General features: G+C 39.0%; 2 pseudogenes; both read left to right on the top strand.

Annotated features, from left to right (window-relative positions):
• Nucleotides 1-26257, top strand: part of LOC122096685 — a 219660-nt pseudogene that overhangs the window by 33563 nt on the left and 159840 nt on the right.
• Nucleotides 7150-7246, top strand: LOC122096707 (annotated as a pseudogene).

Below are 26257 nucleotides of genomic sequence, written 5' to 3'. Positions count from 1 at the left end.
ACAAAAGCATAAGCCTGGAGAAATAGCAAAGTTCATCTAATGTAGGACTTTGTAGACCTTGATAAATTAGAATTTAGATTTAAAATATATATCTTGGTTTTGTTTGTAATCTTATATTCTATAGGATACTACAAAATTCTTTTTAAGTAGAGGGATTAATTGAAAAATTCACAAATGATTCTGGCATTCTATTTTCCTAGAATATTCTTTCAAGAGAGTTATAATTAGAATATAGTAAATAGATAATTCCCACAGTTCATGTATACCATGTTAATGTGAATAATCTAGACAGAGTTGCCAACAAATGGATGACAGTAATTTATAAATTTATAAAAACAGCATTTTTTGAGGGTTTAGTTTAAAATGGTATGAAGAGAGTAATTCTGTGACATCTTCTTTCTTCAACCTATAAGTAACACAGGAAGATATTTCCTTATTTACGTGCCTCTGTATACATTGAGGAAAATGCTAGGTTTGGGGTTTGTATTCAACGTTGTTTTTGTTTTATTGGTTTGCTTAGAGCTTGAACTCTTGGCCTGGACAGTGTCTCTGAGCCTGTTTATGCTCAAGGCTCCTGCCCTACCACTTCAACCTCAGTGCCACATTGTGTCTGGCTTTTACGGAGAAGTATATTGGAGATAAGATTCTAAGAAACCTTCCTGCCAGAGTGGGCTTTGAACCATAATTTTCCGCTCTTAGCTTCCTCAATATCTATGATAATTAAAAAAGTATAAATATAAATAATATTTGCAAGTGAGGAAAAATGATGCAGCTCAGTTTATTGTGGTGTCTTTCCAGAACACGGAGGAAATCACATTAGCAGAGGTGTAGTATTTTTCACAATAGAGATAAGCTATTCATGATATGAATTAAGGAATTTCAAGGTGCCCCTTACAAGTTGGAAACTGTTGGGCTAGGATGACTTCATGGTATAAATCTTGGGATTGATGGTCATAGAAATAACAGCTTACTCTGATAAAAAAATTGCTTACTCTTGACGAATTAATTATTACAGATGCTTCATAGTTTTCTCCTCTACGAGAATGTGGCTATTTTTCTGTTGACTTCTCAATCTTTAACACCCCATTGGAAACTGCATCTATTGCAGAATTTCATAACATGCAAAAAAGTACTGTTTTGAATCTCTCAGGTATGGAATGTTGAGAATTTAAAAATGAGTAATTATGAGTAGTTATTTCTCATAGGAATTTTGAAGAACACATGTATTCTGTCCTCTTAACAACTTAGTTAATTTTAAATGTTTTGGGCTTCCATAGCATTAAAGTGGTTTTCTGTTTTAGAATTAGAAAGTATTAAATGTATTCTTTTTCGAAAAATTCGGCAAGTATATTATGAAAATATTGTCTAGTTGGATAACAATCACGTTGATGACCCTCTGATAAAGAAGTGGTAATTAATTTGAATTGGATGTCAAATAGTACTGATTTTTAAAATATTACTACATAAAGAATAATATTTACTGTGCCAGTACAGTGAAATTACATTTTACGCAGCTTATTTTTTCAATTTTATTATCAAATTGATGTACAGTGAGGTTACAATAATTGTAAGGTAGTAAATACAAAACATTTCAAACTTGTTACCCCCCCCTCATTTTTCTCACAGTTTTCCTTCACCCCTCACAAGCTGTAATGTACATTTCCAATATATTGTCTTGTGAGTATTGCTATTGCATTGGTTTTCCCTTTGTCATTTGTCTCACCATTTTGCTCTTCCTCTTCCCTTCCCTATTTAAGGTAAATGCATACACAATACAAAATCAAATACAGCAGGAATGAACAATAGGGGGAAAACCCAGAGAAAACAAATCACATAGTTCATCAAAAACAACAACCACAATTGAAAAAATCTGGTTCCATATCTTGGAATTCATTTTGCTTAGCCTCAGCTTATATGGTTATGTATACGCAGTACAAAACCACTGGAAAATAATAGCTGCATGGACACCATATCATGAAAACAGCATGTTAACTTTTTGATGGTAAAGGTGGAATTAGGATTTGTGAATTCGCAGTTCTGATAAAGGTATTTCAAGGGTTTTAAAGTTATGACAGGTAAATTTGAGTTGTTCAAAATTTTTAACAACTTAGCCTATTAAGAAAATTTAAAATTGCCTGGGAGAATAGGCTTTCATGCAAAGAAATCCACGGAGATTTAGTAGAGAGGAAGCAATGTGGGTGAAGATGCTCATTTTCACACTAAACAAACAAACCTCAGAAACGTTGCTCTAAATCCTGTAGGTTCCCTTGGAATTATCCTTACCCAGGAAATACATTCTTATGTTGAAACAAGGATATACTGGAATTTAAATTCAAATTCTTAAAAAATAAGACATCAATTTTGTGAATTTACCTTTAATTACCAAACCGTAATTCTCTGAAAAAGATAATTTGAGTCAAAATATTTAGGGAGAAAGTGCCCTCCACAATGAAAGAAGGTGTTGGGATTACACATTTCTGTTTGTAACACTTTCTACAATGTCTTTGCATGTGAAGCAGTGAAACACAGAAAAAAATCTGATTGGATACTTCAAACCAATGATTTCACATTTCTAAGTGGCTCACAAAAAATAATATCCTTAATAACATGAAATAGTGAAGACTTCTCTTATTGCATAAGCCAAAATGTTTTGGGTTCAGAAAAGAATTGAGCAAATGGAAAAGGTAAGAAAACATAGTTCTTAGAAAGCCTTGCTAAGCGTATTGGCTTCAGCAGTGAAGGGAGGCCAAACTTTTTTATATAAATTGTGTTAATATTTTTTTTGGATGTCCAGTCGTGGTGCCTGAACTCTGAGCCTCCGCGCTGTCCCTCAGCTCTTCAGGTCAAGGCTAGCGCTCTACCACTTGAGCCACAGCACTACTTCCGGCTTTTTTCTTTTTGCTTATGTGGTGCTGAGGAATCGAACCCAGGGCCTTAGTCATTCAAGGCAAGCGCTCTACCAAAGAGCCAACTTCCCAGCACTAAATTGTGTTAGTAATTTTATTACCAAAAGTGATTTTACAGAGCCTATTTGGCTCACTACAATGCAGAACAGATTGAATGAAGACATGAAAATAAATTCCACATCCAAATGAAGCAACTTAAATAGTTTTAAAAGAGAAATCATGAAGATGTAACAGTGGTGGAGCCCATATAGTCCTTCAGCTTCACTAAACTTGAAGCCAAAATGCTGTGATTAATTGGAAATCAGGCAAGAGCTAAGAGGAGGACATAGAAGCAGGACATAGAAGCATTGTCCTTTTGTAACAGACACTGTCTTCCTAGGTATAGGTGATTTAACTCTACGCTCCTCCATACATCTTGGTGAACAAATGCAAGACCAAGAGAAAAATCATCTATTGAAATAATTTTGCATAGAATAACTTCATTGTTCCTGATATGGTATCTAAGGAGAGTCTTAAGATAGAAGATAAAAGTGCAGTATTTTTCAGTTTCCTCTAACCATCTTCTTAGCAAAATATATCTTTTAGGTTAGAATGGATTGAACCAAAAAGTGATGGATTACTTATTTTTGTGGGCACTTTAGACACAAGAAGATTTTCAAGGTAAAAGAAAAAATACAGCCAAATATTTGTGATCACAGCTTCTTGGACTGTTTTCTGGAGACAAAGTTTTACATTAAGTTTCAGGGCAACCAAATGCAAGAGGGAAGTTTAATAGACTTGCTTGGCCAATTAAACAGCATGAAAGAAGAAAATGGCAAATAATATTTAAGGAATTACTTTGACCAATTACTTTGTCAGAAGAAAGAAGGAAAAATATAATTCAAAATCAATTGACTTAAAAGTATGAAGAAAGAGTAGTGAAGAGAGATTAGAGAAAACATAGAGGATTGTTTTCTCTCCAGTGGAGTAATGGGTTCTTGATCTTGTTTCTTCCATTCTGTCTTCACAAGCTATCAAGTGTGTCTCACGACTGGATTATCCAGTTCAGACAGAGAACTCATAGAAGAAAGATAATATTTGCAGCAGATGTAGGTGATTTATAACCTTAGACAATCTATTTAAATCTGTTCAAAATTCTCCCCTATCCCAAACTTCTCTCTTTGTATAGCTTTGTTTGCTTTTCCCATGACGACCCTTCCTTCATTAACTGCTTAAAATTTGTGGAGGTCATATTCATACTTTCTAGAGATTTCAGATTGGTTGTGATTTTTTTGTGTTTTTGTTTTTTGTTGTGTTTTTAAACTGAATTTCAAAAGGTTGTGCAAGTGTTACAATTAAATATATCCATCTAATTGTCCAATGCTCTTGGATCAGAGTCACTCCTTCCATCATTCTCAACCAACCCCTCCTCCAAGATTTATTTCAGATTTACCACTTCCTTTATCATATGTTTAGATTGAGTATTCTAGCTGTACTTGCCCCTTGTTCATTTTTCATTCATTCTATGTCTTTACTATAATTCCTTTCTGTTTTCAACTTCCTGATAGTCATCCTGTTACACTGTCTATTAATACTTTGAAAGGTTTATGTACATTTCATGGAGCTTCCATACTGCATATGCTTGAACTGATGTCAGCTTATATTTCCATAATTCATTCAAATTTGCAAGACAGGAGACGTGAAGCACCTAACCATGATTTTATTCTCATCCATTTGGAAGATTAATCTTTAGTCAAAAAGAAAGTAAAAACATTGGCATAGAATGTATTCCTAACTACCAGTTCTTATAAATGGCTTTGTACAATGGTGTGATTGTTTTATTTTACATGGGATATTATTTTCTACTACCTATAAGTTTTGGAAAAAGAAGAATACTAAAATTTATTCCTATAGAGGAATATGATAGAAATAGAAGACAGATTTTATGTTTGTCATATCTCTGATGAGTACCCATATTCAAGACTTAAGTCATATTTCTTCCTATGTTAGACAGATAGGGAAAACATATTATTACATAGGATAAGACAACTACTTGTGACTTTTTAAAATGTACCTTATTAAATGATGACATTGACTTTATTAGCTAATTTTTGGGTTTGAAATTTGGGAGGCTGATCTACCTAACACATTTCTGGAAGGCCCTTACTGAAAAACACAAATTGTGGGTGGTACTATTTCTACACTTTAATGAATGGTTGAATGTGTTGGGCATTAGTGCTGGGTAAATAATTCAACTCTATTGTAACTTTCTGCCTACACTTGAAAAACTTGTAATGTCACTAAGTATCATCTACTTGTCAAATGTTATTTTGGCGAATGTGATTTTAAAAAGTTAATTTGAAAAGGAATAATTTTCAAAATATTAAATGTAGATCATCATTGGTTTGAGAGTGACATTTTTATACCACTGAAATATGTTGTACTGAAGTCCCAGTGTTTTGAAGCACTAAGGATCTTCTCAATATTTTTCTGAATTACATTTGAACTCTAAGTAAATTTTTCTGGGCCTTGGTAGACCAATTATCGATCTATCCTTCCAGGAACTACTTTTTGGCTCACTTATGCAGGACTAAAATCTTTCATTAATCATAGGGGAGGGGTATTAAAAATAATCTTATGACACTTTGTGAACTTGTTCACTCATATGGGCTGGTCAGCTGTAAGTTGAATGTTTGAATTGTCATACATACTCTCAAATTTTGTGATCTCATCTTTCATTTTAAGTTGCCGTGCATTTCACAATTGCTTACTGCTAATTCCTGCATCTCAAGGAATTGGGGCCCTTAAATATAGGAAATTAGAACTTGAGATGGATCTTCAAATACTTTGTGTTGGCATGTTGCATGGGCCTTGGTGAGAAGTCTTGCCTCTGTTATCTGATGATGCCGATAACTGGGACCTGGGATCCTAGGAATCATTGTGTCATGCAGAAGAATAATATTTGTTAGACACCTTATCAGCAAAATTTGGGCATAATTAGTAGGATTGCTTCAGAAATATGTTGAAAAACAGTTTGGGACCAGCGAGTTAAAACAATAAACAGAGAAGCAGAGCAAAATCCCTTTTAGATTAGCGGAAAACAACATTGTTTTTTTTACCATGTGAATTCAGAAGACCAAGAACAGTTAGAATGTATCACAAGTTTATACCAAAGACATTGCTCTGATACTTTATATATTCTAATATACATTTTAAACCTAATTATTTATATTCCTATTCTATTTATTGGAATAAATAAATATTAATTTATTAGTGAAATTATCAACTAATTCTAGTAAGTTTCACTGTGTGAAATATAAAATCAGCACATATAAATATAAAATATATAACTATATAATATAAGAAAAAGACACACGCTTTGCATTGTTCTGTTGTGGTTACAGTATCAAAGGCAACTCTGTTTTAAAGTATTATTCCATTATCTGTACCTCAGTGTTTGATAGAGTTGGACCTAAAGCTTTACCATTAAAACATTACCAATTAAAGGCCTAATAATGAGGAGAAACATCTGGACTTCTCCTGCAACTATGAAAATATTTCGTGATAGAAATGCAGTGGTGTAAGTTCCTGCCTGGTTGGATGGTAGACAGGCCAGGACATTAAGTAATCACGCATATGATCAATTTTTTCACCTTCTTGGCTTTAGCTACTTTTGAAATGTTAGATATAATAAACAATTATATTTTGATAAAATACCTTCTAGTCTGAACACTTCTGACTGAACTGTTCATCTCGCTATGATCCCTTGTAACATTTAAGTTTTGTTCAAGTAAAACAATCTATGTTGTCAGGGTAAGATATTCTGATTGGTCTGTTCCTACATGGGAGAAGAGTAAAGGGTCAGGTAGACATTTGTGCCAGTAAGACCTCATTTGGGAAAATGTCAGCTGCAGAATGTTATAAGTAGCTCTTAAGCAAGGCTTACTTTGAATCCATTAGCTACACAAACCTAATTCAGTTGGATCAATAAGTACTTGAAAAAGCCATCACCTTTGGACCTAGCTATAAATTATTGAAAGTATGATCAAATTCCAAATGAAAAAGACTTAAAATTGTCATTGACAAAAAAAATTGCAAATGTGAGCAATCGATTGAACATGTAATTTTTCCCCTATTCAAAGAATTTTAGGGAAATAATAGCATTGTTAGGAACAATAAGATTTCCTTGTTCCAAGTAGGCACCCACGGATATAAGCCTCCATAAAGATTGCATCACTAACTACTTAAATTTAGAAGATACTACATGCTTCAGCAGCACGTATTCCCAAATTACAATACAGAGATTAACATGGCAATTGCACAAGGATGATATGAAAATTTGTGAAGTATTCCGTATTTTTCATTCTTCAGATGCAAGGAATGAAAAACAGTTATTAAAAAGTTGATTACAGGGCTGGGAAGGTGACTCAGTGGTAGAGCCCTTGCCTTGCATGCTCGAGGCCCTGGGTTCGATTCCTCAGCACCACATAAGCAAAAAGAAAAAAGCCGGAAGTGGCGCTGTGGCTTCAGTGGTAGAGCGCTAGCCTTGAGCTGAAGAGCTGAGGAACAGCACCCAGGCCCAGAGTTCAGGCCCCAGGACCGGACCTAAAAAAAAAAAAAAGTTGATTACAAAATAACAAGTGTAACAACAAACGTAATTCCTTTAAATTAAATTTAGTTTGGCATTAGTGTATTAAATCTTCACCTCAGAAAGGCGTTTACATAGCATAAACTTTACAAAACTTTTGAAATTAGACAAAATTGTCATTTTATCCCAAAGAAAAATAATATTAGGACCTAGGCAAAAAAGGAATCTAAAACTTTCTATATGGAATACAATCTGAAAGGACACATTAATGAACCTATATATTATAAAATAATATAGAATTCAAAGTATATCTAGGAAAGAATAAAATAAATTATGAACATTATGCAAACATAGAATATAGAATATTTTAAAATATTCTTTTTCAGACAACCACCAGAAATACTTTAGTTTCTGTACTACTCATTTCAACAGATACATTAAAATTATTTCTGATTAAAAAATCACAAACTCTGCAGAAATCATTATACATGTATACAAAAACTCTTGAATTCATTTTGACATCCAATGCAGGCAATTCACTTGGAGGAATTCCATGGAATTCATGAATTTTTACAGTAAGTATTGGTGTTGCCGGGCGCTGGTGGCTCACTCCTGTAATCCTAGCTACTCAGGACGCTGAGATCTAAGGCTCACGGTTCAAAGCCAGCCCGGGAAGGAAAGTCCGTGAGACTCTTATCTCCAATAAACCACTAGAAAACTGGAAGTGAAGCTGTGGCTCAAGTGGTAGAGCACTCACCTTGAGCTGAAGAGCACAGGCATAGTGCCCAGGCCCAGTGTTCAAGCCCCATGACCGAGCAAAAAAAAAAAAAAAAAGATATTGTCCTTATTTGGATTGTGGAATTATTTTGTACGGACACAAAGGATGGACTTGCATTTTTGAAATTTAAGAAACTTAACCCTACCATTAGGACTTAAGAGAACAATTTGTACAGCCTTCCACAGCTTCATAGAGGTAGTGATAAATACTTATCCTTTGGGCAATTTCAAATGCAGTTTCTTCTAAGTTGTTCTTCACGCCTGGTTTATATAATGGTTCAACAGAAGGAGATCCAGTGTATCTTTGCTATCTCAATTCTCAGCACAAGATGTAAGGGGGTCAAGAGGCCTTTAGTTAGGGCATTGGTATCTGTATCATGATGAAGTAAGAAAGAAGCCAGTCTGGTATTATTCTGCATATATACACTTTGCAGAGGTGTCCAGCCATCTACAGTTATTGCATTTGCCACTTGAGCCACCAACTCATGGACAATGTCTAAGCGTCCACTGTCGGCTTCCAGATGAAGTGGGGTATACTCATCATCATCCCCTATTATTCACATGAGTGGCCTTTTTGAAAAGTAGTTTCCACACTGTAGTAAGCTGAATATTTTCAGTAGCCCAATGAAGAAATTTACTTGGATCCTTCTCCATTTTTTGTCTTGCAATTGATACTATTCCTTACTTTTTCATCTTGTTCCTCATCTTTCTAAGAATTCACTAAGCAGAGACTTTGAGAGCCAGTGGGAATGAGGTTTCCATGTATTTCCCTAACAGTTCACATAGGTTGAACTGGTCAGAAATATCCGGTGAATTTTCTGCATATTTTTTTCACCATGATTTATATTCTCTTTTTCTAATTTTACTATTCGAAATTATTCTAACTGGAGAGTAGGGAATTGATGGAGAACAGAGGAAAGATGTTCCTCCATATTCAAAGGTACAGACTGAAAATGAGAACCAGTGATGTCTTCATGTGCAGCTTATTCTAGGAATGAGAAAATATGAAATAATGCCTTCTATATAAATGATTTGGGAAATGGCAGAGCAAAAAGTGAAATGATACAACCAAAAATATAAAAGCAAAATAAATTAGGATAATTATGGAGCAATCATATTATCTATGAGAACCATGAAATAGAGAAAGGAAGAGAGATACACATGTGCAATGACCTAGCTAGCCACAAAATCCATGCCTCTGATCAATTGATAGAGCAAACAAAATTGTATTTTTTAAAAAAGATTGAAATAGAATTTATGTATTTACTTGAAATTAGTAAATACATTTTTAGTAGCCTACATAAAGAGACATAGCTTTGACCAAATTACAGACAAGAATCTAAATCCTTGGTAATTCTAGTAACAGATCTGACTGAAATCAGTTGAATGACACTTTTCCTGTACAATGAAGAAATAGGTCCAAGCTAGTAAAGCAGCTAGAGAAGGCAGGCAGATTGTATCTGTGACAAAACTTTGTGTAAAATGGTATTGAGGATTTCTTACTGGTGATCCACTTGCACTGGAAGCATGATTCTGAACTATTGCTTGCTGATTCTGAACTATTGCTTTGATCATTATATTCTCCAAGAAGAAAAAATGAGAATTGATAGTTTAGGACTACTAATACATTTTCACCTTCTCACTAAGCACCTTCAATCATCAAAATCACATGAAGACAATAGACAGGCCTACTTTTTTAGATGAAAACAAGTGTCTTTAAAAAAACATGGAATTTATGTAGTCATGCATAGGACTTCTATTTTACTAATGCCTCATATGTTTTAATAATGTTAGGTAACAATAAATAATGGATCTATTAGAAAGCTCTTAAAGCTCATATGTTCAATAGTGAGTTCTCTTACACTGTATCATGGTATTTTTTGTTTATGGTCTTATGAAGAAATTTACATTACTAACTTGAATTTCTGACAGGACAGTATCATCACTGTACATCTTGCTTCTATACTCTCAGTTTTACATTACTATCTAAGTATGTGCATTAGATAACTATAGAGGAAAAAGTAGAAGCCACACTGATGGCTCATGTCTTTAATCCTAGTTAATCAGAAAGATGAAATCTGAGGATTGTGGTTTGAAAGCAGACCAAGAAAAAAAAGTCCATTAGATTCTGATTTGAAAGTGACCAGCAAAAGATAGAAATGGAGCTGTGGTACAAGCAATAAAATGCTAGCCTTGAGAAAACTGAAATAAAAAATAACAAATTCTGGCAAAAAGCTGTGTGTACAGTAGGAAATGCCCTGCTGTGTTAGGAGCCATTCCAGATGTGTGAGAAGCTCTGAGTTTTGTCTACAGTTGTTCGGAGACCAATATTGCCATCTTCCCGGGGGTTGGAATATTCATGTGCTCAAGGACTGCTGAGGCCTTGGGCTACCCGTTGGTGTGTGTGTGTGTGTGGTGTGTGTGTGTGTGTGTGTGTGTGTGTGTGTGTGTGTGTGTATTTTTCCCTCATTTTTCTCTGTCCACTTGGTGAGTGCCTGTCTGCCTATTCCTAAATTCAGATGGTGCCGCTTCTCCATTGCAACCTTGCCTTTAGCCCCCTATCAGGATCTATAATGAGTCTTAAATTGTCAGAGACCTAAATATTCCACTTTTCCTTTGGAGCCCAAGTTCAGCTATCCATATCTTTGTCCACCTCCAGAGGAGGTGTGTGTGTGTGTTTGCCAGGGCTTGAACTCAGAACCTAGGTGTTATCCTAGGTATCTTTAGCTTGTTTGCACAAGGTTGGTGCTGTACTACTTGAACTACGGTAGCTCCGCTTCGCATCTTTTTCGTGATTCTTTGGAGATAAGAGTTTGCCCAGGCTAGCTTTGAATCTTGATTGATCCATAGGTCTCAGCCTTGAGTAGCTAGGATTATAGGCATGAGCCACTGGCATCCAACTGCATGGATATCTTTTCCTACACTCTTCTGTTCTAACAGCTGTCTACTTGCCCTGGCCTAGATCTCTGACCTCCACATCAGCTTCCACCAGCCTCTGACTGTGAAGAACATAAAACTCAAACCTGATCCCATTCTTTTTCCTCAGGGGAGGAGGTTATGTTTCATCTGAAGCCAGGGATAAGAGGGGTAGCTGTAGATGTGTGCTCAGCTGGAGAGAGGTAGTCTGTTTTAGCCAAGAAAGGAAGTGTGGCCAGATGCTAATAGCTCATGCTCTCATACTCCTAGCTCCTCAGGAGTCTGAGATCTGAGGATTGCCATTCAGAGGCAGCCCAGCTAGAAATGTCTGTGAGACTCTCTTCTGCAAATAACCACCCAAAAGCTGGAAGAAAAGCTGTGGCTTAAGTGGAAGAGTGCTAGCCCTGAATGAAAAATGTGAGGGACAGAGCCCAGGACCTGAGATCAAGCCCTAGAACCAAGGTGCTTATGCGTGCACACGCACGCACACGCGCGCGCGTGCACACACACACACACACACACACACACACACACACACACACACACACAAACATACACAGGAAGGTGGTAATGATGAGTTGAGCTAGAACTGGGGGCAGTCCTGAGGCATTGTCACAGTAAACTCTACAGGCATATCAAGTGTTATCTCCCTAAATCCTTCTTGGGCTGAGGGGTCTGGGCCATGGAAGTAAGTTCCATGGAACCAGTCCCTCCATTTGTGCACTGGGCCACAGGACCAAGGAGAGGGCACTATGGATGCTCATTTGTAGTCAGCCCACGATTGCAGACCTTCCTGTGTCCCTGAGCACTGGTGAGAAAAGCAGGCCTCTGAGCCCTGCGACTCCAGGGACAGCTAGTGCTACAAGCATCAGCCAGCCGGCTGTGGATTCCTGAGCTTACAAGTCTTTCATGAGCCCAACTCAACACTTGCCCAAGGTGTGCCTGACAAATTCACTCTTGTGATACCTGCATGAATGGGCATTACCTGGTATGAAATCTTGCAGCTTCTGCCCCTCCTGGCTCAGAACTGTGGTCTGAGACATCAATTTACTGCTCAGATCCACATTACATGCATGACAGATGCCATTCTGATTATCTCCATGCCCCAAGGCTCCACCCTTCTCTGGTACTATGTCTTGCTTTGTAGACAATGGCCTCCAAACAGGCTGCTCTCAAGCCGCTTAGGACACCTAGACATTGGGAGACCCTTAGGGGCCCACTGGAAAGTACTCTGCCTAGAGCCACAGAGGTACTAGCAGGCCAGGGGTTGGTCATGGGGCTTGAACTCTGGGACTGGGCGTTGTCCCTAAGCTCTTCAGCTTACCACTTGAGCTAAAGAGCCACTTCCGGTTTTATGGAGGTTCCTTGGAGATCAGAGTCTCTTGGACTTTCCTGCTTGGGCTGGCTTTGAACTGTGGTCCTCACATCTCAATCTTCTGAGGACTAGTCTTTCACCACAGTGGAGTAGGAGCTCCTGAAAGCTTTTCTTTAATTTTTCTGTGCCATTATTGGGGCTTGAACTCAGGGTCTGGGCTCTGGTCTCTTAACATTTTCCCTCAAGGTTAGCACTTTACCACTTGAGCCACAGCTCCATTTCTGGCTTTTAGTAGTTCATTGGCAAGAAGAGTCTCACTAACTTTCCTCCCCTGAGCTGGCTTCACATAAGATCTCTATCTCAGTCTCCTGAGTAGCTAAGATTTACAGGGGTTGAGCCACTGGTGGCATTGTGCTAGAAGCTTTTCTTTTTATTGTGAAAATACTGTACAGAGGGGTTAAAATTACATGGGCAAGATAATGAGTACATTTCTTACCAAGCATTGTAGCCTCCTTCTTTGTTTCCCCTTCCCATCACTTCCCAGCCTCCCCTCGGCCCCCCACCCAACCTTCCCCCCGCCCGCACCAAAGTTGTAAAGTTCGTTTTAAACATGACAACTTATACTTCTCATTGTTGCAATGGGTCAAACAAGCGTTCTTCCCTGCGTTTGCCCTGCCTTCTATATGCAAAGGACGTCAGAGGGTCAGGAGCTGTTAAAAATAAGATTCCAGCCACAGGAAATGGATGGGGTCCCTGGTAAAAAGCCAAGCTAATCTTCCCCCTGGGCCCCATTGTGGGACCCCACCCTCTGCCCTACCTGTGACTCAGCCTTGAATGTCCTGCCATACTTGCTTGAAGCCACAGAACCTTCATTCCACCCACACCATCTGCTCTACACCTCAGGACCTTTGCCCATGCTGTACCTTCTGCCTGAGGCCCTCTGCCCTGAATCCACATCTTGGAACTCCTGGGGAATTTTGGCACTGCTTATATCACCTCCTGGAGCAAGTATTTACTTCCCTTCTCCCACTTTTTTTTCATATTGAGTTGCTAGAGATGGAACTTGTGCAGGCTGACTGGCAAAGGCTCTATCTTGTGTGTGTGTGTGTGTGTGTGTGTGTGTGTGTGTGTGTGTGTGTCTGTGTGTGCATGTGCGTGCCAGTCCCAGGGTTTGATTTCATGGCCTGGATGCTATCCTATCCCTGAGCTTTTGTGCTCAAGGCTAGCACTCTAGTACTTAAACCACAGCTCTACTTCTGGCTTTTTGTGTTTAATTGGAGAAAAGTGTCTCATATAGACTTTCCTGCTTGCAATTGGGATCCTCAGATCTCAGCCTCCTGAGTAGCTTACAGAGGTTAACCACCAACACCTACCCTCTACCCTACCTCTTACCTATAACCTTGGCCCTCCTCTGATTCCCAGAAGAATATGTCTCATCAGGCTCACTTATTTTTTTGCCAATCTTGGGGCATGAACTCAAGTTCTGGGCATGTTCCTGAGCTTCTTTTGCTCAAGGCTAGCCCACTATCACTTAAGCCACAGTGCCACTTTTGGCTTTTTCTCTTTCTGTGGTACTGAGCAATCGAACCCAGGGCTTAGTGCGTGCTAGGTAAGCACTCTACCATTAAGCCACATTCGCATCCCAAGGCTCCCTTCTAATGGGAATTATGAGGGTGAGATTTATTGGCATATCCCTTTCGGCATATATATTGTTGACTATTTCATATCTTTGCCAAGATTTCGGACCAGCCTGTGACTCAGCAATGAGGAATGATAAATGAGTGATAGCCACCAGGCCCTAGAGGTCTAGGCTCACATCCTACAGAGGGATAGAGAATATGGAACCAGAAACTTTGACAACTCCTACAGTCTAGGTACTGTGATCTCCCTGGAGGCAGTGGCTGGCTGCTAGGTGTCCTGATTGGACACCTCAGCCAGAACATAAGACTTCAGTTATTAAATGGCAGAGAATGCTTTGTTCGAGCTTCCAGCTCAGACTTAGAACTCTCTGAGGGCTTGTTCCAGCTTACCCAGGTTGGGGGACTGGGCATGGGCAACCTGCTGAATACCTGTCATCCATACATCATCCATCCATACACAGAGATATAGAGTTATTGCCTCCTTTTTGGGGGGGCAGGGGGGGGAGTTCCAGGTTTGTTCTATGAGTCTAGGCCTTGTCCCTGAGTTCCTTTTGCTCAATGGTAGCATTCTGTCCTTGAGCCACAGCCCCATTCATGTTTTTTTTTTCCCTGTGATCTCTTAAAAATAAGAGTGTCTCAGGCTTTCTTGCCACGGCTGAATTCAAATTGTCATTCTCTACATCTCAGCTTCCTGAGGAGTTAGGATTACAGGCAAGAGCCCTGGCTCCTTCGTTTCTTTTCATCTTTTTTTGCTTTTTTGTAATTTTAACAATCTGAAATCTTCAAGGTGTCATTCTAATGGTTTGCATTCAAAAGAAACTAACCAGGCTTGGAGTTCGAAAGCCAGGACTGTCACCCACAAATGGAAGGAGATCCTGAAAAACTCATTCATATTCATGTGAATGCTAATGGAATGTTATAAAAGTAATAATTAAATTTGCAGTAAATTCATGATTCTATTTTATAATGCCACAGAAAAGTTATTGGATTTATATCTTCCATTCTAGCACCATAGTATGATTCCCATAATGGAAGGATACTGACTAATTTTTAATTAATGCTTTTATAAGTATTCAAACACGATACTTCATTAAATGGAGGCATAATTTAATAACTAATAATGGTTATCATATATATAATTTAATATCCTCACATTCCCTCTCTCTCTGTATGCATATATATCTACATATCTATCTATCTATCTATCTATCTATGTTTCTTTCTATATATAGATATATATCTATATTCTATAGATATATAGAGAAGATATATAGATATCTCTCTCTATATATATCTATATATCTTCTCTATATATCTATAAACTTATAGATATATAGAGACATATATAGATCTATCTATATCTATCTATCTATCTATCTATATATATATATATAGAGAGAGAGAGAGAACAATCACTCCTGTGGCTTGATTACAGGTCATCAGAACTTTCTGGAGCTCAGTTTGCCAGAGGCTTGTGTGCTAAGACTGTGATCCCATTTATGGATTGGCCATTGTAGGCCTTGAATTGAAATCCCAGCATCATCAAAAATTTATTCGTGCAGTAAGAAGCCAATTTTGACACTTTTTTCCTTCTCTTTGAATGTCCTGGGTCTCAGTATGATGTATAATCCATATGCAAATATATCCTATGTGATATGATGTAATAAAAGAACTATTATATGGGTAATAATACTAAATAAACAAGGGTAATAAAGATCATATGCAGTAAACCCATGCATGAAAATAGATCTCATATATTAGTATTACTTTTTCCAGTGCTGGGCTTCATTTAAGGCCCTGGGAACTAGTCTGAATTTCTTGTCTTCAAGGACAGTGAGCTTTTCCCCTTTACCCACAGTGTCACAGAGTTATCCAGACCCTCAGTTCAAATAAAAGGCCTGCCAGAAAAATGGTGCAAATTCCAAATCAGGGCCTTATAATAATTATTATTTTTTTGGCCAAGCACAGGGCTTGCATTCAGGTCTTGGCATCTCTGCCACAGCCCACCCTTGGATCCTAGGACCCTAGTTCAAATCTTGAGGCTGGCAAAAAAAAGGAGAAGCATAAAACTGAGAAGTTCAAGAGGTGGTTTTTTACTTTTTTTTCCCTTTGTATTATGACCATCCTGGATGTAAATGACAAGGCAAGAAAGAGTACATGACTTTGCATTGCTGATGTTTGGCAGACTGTTAAAGAAGCCATAGCCAAAACTGGCAACTTTGGTCTGGAGGTCGAATCCTGGGATTGCCACTAATGAATGGCAGAGATTCTAAAAACCCATTCCCATGTACATCTATACAAATGGAATGTTATAAAAGTAACAAGTAAATTAGTAGTTAGTGTTTGATTATATTATAAAATTATTCACAACATTTATAATACAATGACTAATTTTCAATTAATACTTTATTATGTATTCAATCATGATCCTTAAAAAAGGAAGGAATAATTTAATTCCCAGTAATCAGTAGTAATACCGTATATGCAATTTCATAGTATACAGACATCTCTCTCTTGTTTCATGCATCTAGAGCTATCCATCTATCTATCTATCTATCTATCTATCTATCTATCTATCTATCTATCTATCTATCTATCTATCTATCTATCTGTCTGTCTGTCTGTCTCTCTATCTATCTATATCTCTGTAGAGATATGTATCTATATCTCTGTAGAGATATAGATAGATAGATAGAGATATATCTATATCTCTGTAGAAATATAGATAGATAGATAGAGATATATCTCTATCTCTATCTCTCTCTATCAGCCACTACTATGGCTTGTTCCCAGGTCCTCAGAACTGGCTGGAAGCTCAGTTTGCCAAAGGCTTTTGTTCTACAACTGACCCTTTCATGAATTGGGCATTGTGGGCTGTGAGTTCAAATCCCAGCATGGCCAAAATTTTATATGTGGTGTCAGAAGCCAATTTTGACACATTTTTTTCCTTGTCTGTGAAAGTTCTGGGTCTCAGTATGATGTATAATCTATATGCAAATAGATCCATGTGATAAGATGTAATAAATGAAATAGATGCTATATATGTATTATCACTAAATAAAATAAAAACAAGGGAAATAAATGTCATAAGTTTTGAACCCATGCACGTAAATAGATCTCATATATAGATATTATTTTTTTCAGTACTGGGGCTTGAAATTGGGCCCTAAAATTCTTGCTGAAATTCTTGTCTTCAACGACGGTGAGCTTACTCTCCGCCATAGTACCACAGAGTTACCCAGACCCTGAGTTCAAATCCCAGGCCTGCCAGAAAAACAGTGCAAATTCCAAGCCAGGGCCTTAATATTTTTTTTGGCCATGCCTGGGGCTTGAACTCAGCTCGTGCAACTCTGTTTCAGTTCTGATCATCCTAGGCTGCTGTGCAGCTTCTGGACCCACAGCCCATCCTGAGATCCTAGGACCTGAGTTCAAACATTGGGACTATCAAAAAAAAAAAGTAGAAGTGCTAGGAAGATGGCTCAGTAAACAGCGCTTGCCTTGCATATATAAGGCCCTGGGTTAGATTCCTCAGCACCATATAAGCAGAAAAACCTGGAAGTAGTCTTATGGCTCAACTGGTAGGGCGATAGCCTTGAGCTGAAGAGTTGAGGGACAGCACCCAGACCCAGAGTTCTGGCCCCCAAACTGAAAACAAAGGAGAAGGATAAAACTGGGAAGTTCCAGAAGGCAGTTTTATATGTTTTTTTTCTTTGCATTGCAACCATTTTGGTTCTAAATGACAGGGCCTGGAAAGTGTACGTGACCTTGCCCTGCTGAAGTTTGGTGGGCTATCAGGGAAGCCATAGCCAAAATCAGCAACCTAGGCCTGGGTGTGAATCCCAAGACTGCCACCTATGAATGGCAGGAGATCCTAAGAAATGCATTTTGATATATATCCATACAAATGGAATGTTGCAAAGTAATAATTACATTAGTAGTGTATGATTATATTATAAAATTATACACAATAATTATAGTATATTGACTAATTTTCAATTAATACTATATTATGTATTCAACCATAATACTTAAATAAAGGAAGGAATAATTTATTGATAATTCGTAGTAATATAGTATATATAATTAATTAATATACAGACATCCCTGTCTTGTTTTATACATACATATATATATGTACTTATATATGTATGTGTATACATATGTGTGTGTGTGTGTGTGTGTGTGTGTGTGTGTAACAATCTACATATCTATTTCTACACTTGACATTCCTGGGGCTCTGTGGTAGAGTGCTCGCCTAGTATGTATGAAGCCCTGGGATCCATTCCACAATATCACATGAACAGAATTAACAGCAAGTAGTGCTGTCATTCAAGAAGTGGAGCACTGCTGTTGAGCATGAAAGCTTATGGATTGTGTTTAGGCCCTTACTCAGGCCCCAGGACTGGCACCAAAAACAAGTTAGAATATTCTGACTGCAAGTATAGAAGGCCAGGATTTCAAATACCTCATCACAGAGCAAGCTGCGAGTCTGAAGCCGATGGATGCCACCTAACATGACTTAGCCAGAGGTCAACAGCTGCAACCCAGCACCATGGAACCAGATGATGCTGGCTCACCCCTTGCTGCTTGGGGGATGATATCAGACACTGGTGGGTTGAAAACTCAGCCCTGACAGGAAGTCTGCGAGACTCTGAGCTATGCCTCAAAATGGTAGAGCTCTAGCCTTGAGGAAAAGATCTTCGGACAGTACCTCCAACCTATGAGTGAAATCCCCGAGGCTGATGATACTCCCCACAAAAAAACACCCCTCTAAACCGTAAGATGTTAACTTGTGTGGTTTGTGATGTGTATGTGAAAGAGTGGTGATACTGATGAAAGCACCTTAAATCTAAAGACAGTTTATACTATACAGCTATGTGATGAAACCTTCCTGGGGTGCTCGGTCCTGAGTCTTTCACGGGGTGCTGGATCATTCATGGGGTACTGTGTGCTGAGTCATTCACAGGGTGCTATGTGCTGAGTCATTCACGAGTTGTATTCTTTCATCTGGTCCTTATAAGAGCTACACAAGTAAGATGATTGTGCAGATGAGTAAGTTGAGGCTCAGATATGTCCCCAAGGCAGGGCCAAATTTATGTATATATTTAGCTCTAGTGATGTCTCCTGCAGACAATTGTTTTGGTTTAATTTTCACCATCATGAACCTTGAACTCACAGGCTAGGTGCTGAATTTCTTCTTGGGCTTATGGCTAAAGTTCTACCATGCTGAACCAAGGACCTCCTTGCAGCAAAGTGTCAGGGCTTAGGTGTCTTTAGCTGAGGTCTATCATCCTGTCTGCTCAGGAAGCTGAAGATCTTGGTTCAAAGCAATTTCAGATCATGGTCCAAAGCCAGCCTGGGCAGGAAATTCCTTGAGATGGTTATCTCCTAAAACCACCAGAAAGCCTGAAGGGGCCCTGTAGCTCAAGTGCTAGAGCGCTAGATTTGAGCTGAAGAGATGAGAGACAGCACCCAGACCCAAACTTCAACTCCTCCAACTTACAAGAAAAGAAAGAAAGAAACCTGAAGTGGAGTGCTGGGAATTTTTCCTAGGGGTAGACTGCTTTGCATGTGTGAAACCCTGGGTTTGAATCCTCAGTACCACATCCATAGAAATGTTCCACATCCCTGAAATGGCACTGTGGCTCAAGTGGTAGAGTGCTGTCCTTGTACAGGAGAAACTCAGATACAGTGGTTAGGTCCTGAGTTCAAGCACCAGGACTGGTATATGCACACACACACACACACACACACACACACACACACACACACACACACACACACACGGAGGCATCGTTGCCAATAATGAATCATTTCATTAGGTATAGCTCCCTAATTGTCTACCAGGAGCACTCTTGAATTAATGGTAGCAGTTTGTTTCAACATTGAAACATAGTCTTATAAAGACAGGATGAGTGCAGGGAACTTGGCCTGCCGCGGGATGTGGCACAAATGAAGTTTTCCTGTCAAAACAGAGCACTGCGGAGAGAGAGAGCTTGGGGTAAAAAGAGGCCTTTTTCTCCTGACCTTCAGAGCCTGCCCACACTCATTCTCAGTAATTGGCCTGGATGAATTGTTTGTTACACAGCTGTACAGGAGTGAGGCCTTTTGTCTGCCTGTTCCAACAATGAAGCAGAGTTCCTCCAGCAGCCTTGGGTATGGAGAACCCCTCAGGCTACTCTGGGAACAGTGAGGCTAACCCCGGAATATGCACTGTTTAGAAAGCACTGTCTGTGCTATGAAACCATTCTATTCAAAGCAAATTTCCTAGCTAGGTGCCTTTCTTCATAGAACCTCTGGATGTTCACTGATACAAATGCATACATACATACTCAGACACATGGAGTTAATGGCTTTTTTGTAGCAGGTTCTGAGGCTTGAACTGTTAGCCTAGACATTTTCCCTGAGCTCCTTTTACTCAACGAACCATTTTATTGTGTCTTAAACCATGATTATGATAGCCTGGGATGCAGCTTCTATACCCACATATGATCCAGGGAACCTAGGACCCGAGTTCAACTCCCAGCACTGGCAAAAGTACATCAAACAACAAAAATGGAGGAGGAAAAACCCAGGAAGTTTCACACAACAGTTTTACATTTGTTTCCTCAGCACTGTTACCCTCCTTGGTCTCAATGACTAGTCTTTTAATTGTATGTGACCTTGCATGACAAAAGCTGGAGGGGTATCAGTAAAGCCTGAGTCCAACCCAGATATGTAGGCCCTGAGTTCGATCCTGGGACTGCACCTACACACTGCCGAAGATCTAGGAAACTTGTTCCTATGTATTGGAACACTAATAAAATGTTTGAAATGTACTAATTGAATTACTAATTAGTTAGTCATTCTAGTATAAGATTGTATGTAATAAATATAGGTCATTGATTAATTCTTCATTAACTGTTCTACCGTGATTAATTAATAGAGGCATAATTTTAGACCGAATAATTGGTAGTAAAAGAATATATTAAAAATAAGATATAGACATCACTCTTTATATAGGGTTATACACTAGAATCTACATAAATGTATATCTGTCTGTATATATTTATGGATGTATATACATATGTAAATACACACAAAAATGCACACACACACTGCAATCTAAACATCTATCTGTTTATATATTGGCCATTCCTAGGGCTTGATCTCAGGTCCTCAATTTTGCCTGCCAACTTCACTTGCATCAGACTACTCTGCTAACATTTAACCATTCATGAAGTGAATTCATGAGTTCAATTCACAGAACTGCCAAAAACTTAATCCTGGTGGACAAAATAATTGTCCCACTTGTTTTCCTTATCAGTGAAAGTCCTGGGTCTCAGGAATGATCTAGAATACATAGGGAAATTTTTGTCTTATGTAATAGGATGCAAAAAATGGTATATATAATCATGCTCACTAAAATACATAAAAAAATTAATAAAACACAAAATAAAATGAATACACTAACCTTAATATGCAGTAAATATGTGTATGTAAATATAAATCATCTGTTAAAAATGTATATGTATATTATTCTTTTAAGTGCTAGGAATTGAATTCAGGCCCTAGGAACAGGCCTGGATTTCTTGTCTTCCAGCACGGTGAACTTCCCCATCCCCCACAGTGCTGCAGATTTACCCAGACCCTGAGTTCAATTACCAGGCCTGGCAGAATAAAGGGCATGAATTTCAAGCCAAGGAGCCTCATAATATTTTAACTATTTTTAATGTATGAATATATGTACCTATTTATTTATTTTTATTTTGTCAAGCACAGAGCTTGAACTCAGGTCGTGGCAATTCTGCCTCAGCTTTGATCATTCTAGGCTCTGGTGCAGCCACTGGACCCACAGCCGAACTTGGGTTTCTGGGCCCCAGAGGCTGACAGGAAAAAAATAATAATGCAACACAGAAAAAAAAAAGGCAACTTGCAGATGGTTGCCAGTTTTACATTTGTTTGCTTTGCAAGGTGACCATCCTGTGTGTGAATGACACATTTGAAAAATGTCGGTAACCTGGGTTCACTGAAGGCTGGCGGGCTACCAGGAAAGCCATAGGCCAACACGGCAACATAGGCCCTGTGTTGGAAGCCCCTTCCTGTCCTCTACCAATGGAGGGAGATCTTAAGAGTCTCATTCCTATTCATAGGAATACCGATGGAAGATTATGAATGGCAAGGTGGAATTGGTTGTTTCTGGATACTACTATACAATTAGACAGAGTGATTTTAGGAGGCCAATGGATATTAATGAGTTTTTTTAAACATTCAAAGAATATTATTACATGGACGCAATAGTTTCCAGACAGTGGATGATTTAATTAATAATTCATTAAGTATGAAAAGAATAATATTAATTATATGGAAGTATACTAAATATCCAAGAAATGTGGTCAATATAACTGAAGAATGTATAGACATCTCTGGCACTGTATAAAGATCTATATTTTATTGTGTAATACTATCTGCTTGTCAATCTGTTCTTATTTTGTCCATCCCTGGGGCTCGATCTCAGGTGCTGGAAATGACTGTCAGCTAAATATGCTCCAGGCTGGCATGCTGACACTCAGCCTTGTAGGCTGTGAGTTCAGATGCCAGCACTGACAAAAATTGAATCGTGTAGTAAGAAGTCCATGGTGACTCATGTTTTTCTTTTCTGTGAAAGTCCTGCATGTCAGGTGTGAGGTTCCATACATAGGCAAATCTATATCCTATGTAATAAATATTTCATGTGTAATAATCATCAATAAAATAAATGGTAAATAAATGAATAAAGCAAAAATAAAATGAATAACTATACTAAGTGCAATATGGGGGTCAGCATCTGGGGCTCTATCTCAGGGCCAAGGAAAGGCCTGGCAGCTGAATTGGCTATAGGTTGCTATGCTGACCGTCACTCATTCATGAATTGAACCTTCTAGGCCCTGAGTTTAGATCCCAGCACTGCCAAAAATGTAATTGTGGAGTTTAGAAGTTGAGTGTGACACACATTTTCTTTTTCTTTGAAAGTGCTCAGTGTTAGGTAGAATGTATAATTCAGATGCAAATCTATATGCTATGTAATAGGATGTCATAAATGGAAAAAATGACATAGGTGGAAAATTGTCACTACAATTCTAATGACAGCTTGTTGAATAGAGCTATGTGCTGAGTCCTTCATAGGGTGCTCTGTGCTGAGTCCTTCATTGGGTGCTGGGCGCTGAGTCTTTCACAGAATGCTGTGTGCTGAGTCATGCAAAGAGTGCCATGTACTGTGTCCTTCACAGGGTGCATTCTTTCATCAGGTCCTTGTAAGAGTTCTACAACTGAGATGATTATGCAGACAAGAATATTAACTCTCAGATATGTCCCCATGGCAGGAAAAAAATTATATATTTCTGAAGAGTAATGAGTTGTCTCCTGCAGACAATTGTTTTGTTTTGTTTTTTCTCAGTCATGAACCTCGAACTAGGGGCCTGGGTGCTGCCCCTTACCTCTTGGCTCATGGTTAGCACTCCATCACGTGGAACCAAGGATCCCCTTGCAGCAGAGTTCACAGCCTAGGGGTCTATAGCTGAGGTTGTCATCCCGCCTTCTCAGGAAGCTGAGATCTGAGGATCTGGGTTCCAAACTATCCCAGGCACAAAAGGTACCATGAGGCTATTTTCTCCAATTGACCACTAAGAAACCTGAAGTTGAAGTTGGGTGTTTGTTGCTCATGCCTGTCATACTAACTACTCAGGAGGATAAGATACAAGGATCATGGTTAAAAGCTAGCCTGAGCTAGAAAGTCCTTGAGACACTTAGCTCTGATGGACCACCAGAAAAACTGAAATGGAGTTTTGGCTAAAGTGGTAGAGCACAAGACTTGAGCTAAAGAGCTCAGGGACAGCACCCAGGCCCAGATGTCAACTCCTACAATAACAACAACAAAAAGACAGAACAAACTAACAAACCTGAAGTAAAGGGCTGAGAATGTGCCTTAGGAGTAAAGTGTTTTTCATATATGTAACCCTGGGTTTGATTTCTCAGGACATCACTAAAAAAAAGCCTGAAGTAGCTCTGGCTCAAGTGGGAGAGGGCTATCCTTGTACAAGAGAAACTAGTTATAGTGCTCAGGTACAGTGCTCAGGTCTTCACTTCAACCTCAAGGAATGGTGTATGAGTCTGCGTGCATGTGCACGCACACACACACACACACACACACACACACAGACTAGAATTGATGCTGTTACACAAAATGGTAAAACAACGGGCTTCTGTACTGAGCTCATGGTCAGCACCCCAGGCTTGTTTTCAAATCCAATACCTAGCCACCCAGGGCTCAACTAGGAGAGATCAAAGGTTTCAAAACCTGATGAGATTCACCAGCCCTTGATGACAGGAAGCTTTGATATCAGATTTGTGCTTGGATTTCCCAGGCTTCCAGAATCCTAGAGAGGAATCATAGGACCATCATCGCCGTCAATGAAACATTTCATGAGGTTCAGTGCCCTAGTTTTCTGCAAGAAGGACTCCGGAATTTTATTGAACACTGTATCTGAACACCGGAATATAGTCTCACAAAGGCAGGATAAGTGCACAGGACTTGGCCTGCCACAGGAGGTGGCACAAATGAAGGCTCCCTGTCAGTGCTCTCCCCGAGCATTGGGGAGAGAGATAGTTTGGGGTACAAAGAGACCATTTTCTCCTGACATTCAGAGCCTGCCCAAAATCATCCTCACTATCTGACCCAGATGGAGTTGTTTGTTACACAGCTGTACAGGAGTGAGTGCTTTTGTCTGCCTGTCCATTCAATGAGAAAGACTTCTTCCAGCAGGCCTGGGATGCAGAGAAACCCTCAGTCTACCCTAGGAACAGTGATGGGAGCCCTGGATTGTACACTGTCATGAAAGCAGTCTCTGTTACGAGATCATTTTATTGAATACAAATTTCCTAGCTTGGTGCCATTCATCATAACTACTCTGGAGCTTCACCTATAGGAATATATCCATACATACCCAAAGACATGGAGGTACATGCTCTTTTTGAGTGGTCAGGTCCTGGGGTTGAGCTATGATCCTAAGCATTGTCTCTGAGCTCCTTTTGCTCAAGGGTAGTGCATTAACCTTTCTGTGATCTCTTAGAAATAGTAGTGTCATGGACTTTCCTATGCTGACTGGATTCAAACTCAGGTTCTCTACATCTCAGACTCCTGAGGAGCTGGTTTTAAAGTGAGAAGCCACTGGTACATTCTTTCTTTTCTTCTTCACTTTTTAATCTGGAAAATCTGACTTCTTAACAGGGTCATTCCAATGGTTTGAATTTATAGGTTAACTACCCAATATTCTTCATAGCTGCTTTCTCTAGGAAGGATTTTCTCTCTTCATCTTCTCATCTGGTCACAGGTTTGTAGCCAAACGTGACAAATGAGTGTCACAGGATTTGGGAGCAAATGTCCACAGGACATGCCAGTACTGTCAATTAGCATTGAGCTGCAGTGAATTTTCCTACTCAGGATGAGAGGACTGAAAGCTAGAGCCATCCCCATACTGTCTGCATTGCTCCTTTTGCCTATAAAATGATCTAATGATTATGAGTGTTGTGTGTCTCCAACCTTAAGTATCTAGAACACACTAGAAGCATCTTCTTGTATCTCTTTTTCTCTAGTGCCTCTTGAAATTTAGATTAAGGGTTTGTGTGGAGGGGCTCCTCGGTGAATCCCTGAGGAAAGCCACTTGAAGACTCTTTGGGAGATTGCCGTTCAAAGTCAGCCTGAGCAGGAAGTCTGTCAGACTCTTATCTCTTAAAACACCAGAAAACTAGAAGTGAAGCAGTGCCCCAGAGGATAGAGCTCTAGCTTTGAGAGAGAAAGCTGAGCAGGAGACAGAGGCTAGACCAGGCAGGAAATCCTGGGAGGCAGTTATGTCCAATTAATGAACAGATGGCTGGAAGTGGATCTGTGGTGGTGGTAAAGCCTCAGCCTTGGGAAAAACAGCTGAGGAATGCAGTGGGCCCTGTGTTCAAGTCCTGGGATAGGCACAAAATTTTTTCAAAAAGAGAAGGCCAAGTTTATGTATCAGTGTCCTACCTAGTTATGTGTGTATATTACTTCCCTGAGTGCAAACAGACCATATGCAATTCTTCTCCTTTTATTTACTGGTTTATTTTTCAGATATGCTCCTTGCGCATACTG

The sequence above is a fragment of the Dipodomys spectabilis genome, unplaced genomic scaffold (genome assembly GCF_019054845.1).
Source record: "Dipodomys spectabilis isolate Male_0828 unplaced genomic scaffold, ASM1905484v1 ptg000386l, whole genome shotgun sequence".
NCBI classification, from domain to species: Eukaryota; Metazoa; Chordata; class Mammalia; order Rodentia; family Heteromyidae; genus Dipodomys; species Dipodomys spectabilis.
The sequence above is the reverse complement of the archived record's forward strand: the minus strand, read 5'-3'. Positions and strand labels throughout refer to the sequence as shown.